Source organism: Elephantulus edwardii, unplaced genomic scaffold, assembly GCF_000299155.1.
Source record: "Elephantulus edwardii isolate Elephantulus edwardi_28Jun2011 unplaced genomic scaffold, EleEdw1.0 scaffold00453, whole genome shotgun sequence".
Taxonomy (NCBI): domain Eukaryota; kingdom Metazoa; phylum Chordata; class Mammalia; order Macroscelidea; family Macroscelididae; genus Elephantulus; species Elephantulus edwardii.
In genome coordinates, this window is record NW_006400203.1 from 161,831 (window position 1) to 164,572 (window position 2,742).

General features: G+C 37.5%; 1 protein-coding gene across 1 annotated transcript in view; it reads right to left on the reverse strand.

The window, feature by feature from the left end:
• IWS1 (IWS1 homolog (S. cerevisiae)) overlaps positions 1–2,742 on the reverse strand; it is a 102,002-nt gene that overhangs the window by 29,046 nt on the left and 70,214 nt on the right. The window lies entirely within an intron of this gene.

Genomic DNA, 2,742 nt, shown 5'->3' on the forward strand with positions numbered 1-2,742 from the left:
AATACACTTCTCCAGCACCACAGCTCAAAGGCATCAATTCTCCTATCCTCTTTGGTCATTGTCCAACTCTCTGATGCATAACAAGTGATTGCGAAGACCCTGGCCTGTATCAAACGCACCTTAGTCTCCAGAGAGACACCATTGCTCTTCAGTACTTTGGAGAGGTCCCTAATAGTAGAGAAGAAGGAATCATGGAGATATTAAAAAAGAAGGCAACATACACGTTCTCTGTATGTTATGTTATGTTATGTTATGTTATGTTATGTTATGTTATGTTTAATTTCAAAGATCAAGGCTAAGTCTAGCTTTAGGAATGTCCCAAATTCTTTCTCATTTCTGATTTTGCATTGAATATGTTTCATAAATCCATTTCCTAAATACTTAGTGAAGGTTTTATGCAATCTGTCTTCAAACATTACGTTTTTAAATACCAACAAGGGGAGGAGTGGAAATGCAATTGTCCCTCCTACCTATGGAAATCAGTTAACAGTTTATATGACCGTAATGCAGCTCATCTATGATTATAGGTCCCAACAAAATATTTTTTAATAAAAACGTATTACTAGATAAGAAAATCAGACTGCTGAGGAAAGCAATTATATTTTAATCACTAGGGTACTGACAAAGGATTGGTCCACTCCTAAATATTCTAGCAGAACTGAATCCCACAAAATGTCTGTTAGTCATTATTTCAGAAACTAATCAGGCATAGTTCTTTTGAGTTAAGGAAGCGTGGACAGCAGACAGCGCACATTTTTATCTGTAACTGCCAACACTTAAAGCACATGCAGAGCACATGTTTCTTTGAAAGATACCTTTCAGATACATTCTGGTAGGGTTAGGTTTACAGGGGCATCCTGTTGCCTTCAATGCTGAACTTGACAGCATGGTACATTTTGCTGACTCGTTTCTGTTCTGCAAATCGCCTCTTATGCTTTTCCAACCTGTTTAAACCCTTCTTAAAAGTACTAGACTAGAAACAGTAAATTGATAAAATACAGATTACTGAGAAATACTGAAAGTAACTGAGTAATATTTACAGTGATTTAAAAAGGTACATGTCTAATGTAACAATGTTGTTGTTATATACCTTCAAGTTGGAACCAACTCAGCTGATCTTTCAGAGGAAGTAAATCATATGGGAGAAGATTTCCCATCCTTCTCCCACAACGCAGCAAGTAAAGTCAAAAGCAGGTGCCTTTGGATTGGCAGCACAACTTCTTACTACTAAGCCACCAGAGCTCCTTAAATATTTTACAACAAAATTATTTAAAATACTTCAAAGAGAAAAGGGAGATGTGAGGTAAACTTTGTCACGGTTCTAAAAACATGACTGTATCCAAATATTCTGAGCTTCAAGATTAAAACAACCATTAAAAAAGAAACTTCTCGATTTGACAATTTTCTTGAAGTCGAATAAATTTCAACACAGTGAACCTTAATTTTTTCTCTGGCTAGATAGAGACTTGAAAACAGACCTCTTTAAATTACATAAACCTTAAATACTGCTATAAACATCAAGTAAAAAAATAAAACAGCAATTTACATCTGAGATCAGTTTTGCTGCTCCCTTGGCTCACTTACCCTGGATGACTCCATTTCCACATTCCACTTGGGCCTAACAACATAGTCCTTGTTTGAAGGCATAGGAACCCTTGCTCGAGCACAAAATCCAGGATCTCCAGGTCTAAGCGCTCTAAGAAAAGAAAAGGAAAACCAAATTTCTTAACAACTGAAATTGCAGGCTACTACTGTTACTTACCTAGCTCAGTTCGTAAATTCTCAGTTTTAAATTTCTTCCCTTCTCCTTTAGGCTACATTATCTTAACACATGAGCACAAACACACACATATACAAACACACAGATATAAATTCCTCAATTTCCTCCCCCTACATCTATATAGAGCCCTTTCACCTTGCCTCAACTTCAGGGGCAAAGATAATGATCTCCTTTTCAAGGCTAGTCTCACTACTCATTCACTCACTAAAGGATAAACTAAACCCAAAGCTGATCCTCCACTGGTTTTCTAAGGGTGTTAATCGAATGGGAGGAGACTGCCCATCCTTATCCCTGAGTTGCTGGTGGAGTCATACCACCAGCTGAGCCTCTGGGTTAACAGAACAACTCCCTGTGGAGCTCAGAGGTCCCTTTAGTAGCATCAGGCCTCTCTCTATAAGACCCAATTTTATCAATCTAGTGAAAAATCAAAAAAGCCAATGAGTCTCCAAAACTCTATTTAGGTACTAAAGGAGATTACCTGGCTACACATGTGTAACTCATAATGTAACATTTTGTGTTACAAAAATTAAGCAACTGCAAAAACTAAAAACTATTTTGAGATAATTATAAGTTTACATGTGATTCTAAGAAAAAATCAGACACTGGAGACCTCTGAACCAGTTTCTCCCAGCAGTAACAGCATGCATAAGTATAGTATAATTAAGATACCAATGATAATACAATCCATCAGTTATATTTCAATATCTCCAATGTGTGTGTGTGTATATATATATTTTCCATGTCAATGCAATTTTATCATATGTTCTATCACCATTAGATTTTTCTCACTATCCTGTAACTCAAAGGTAACAGGCTTTCCAGCGGGAGCAAGCCCTTGAAAGCTCTGACAGGCGTAGTCTTGGACGGAAGTGAGGATTGAGGACAGGTGTTTCTCACAGGCATCTCTCAAAGGTAACAGGCTTTCCAGCGGGCCCGAGGGCCTTAATTGACACAGAAGTTCT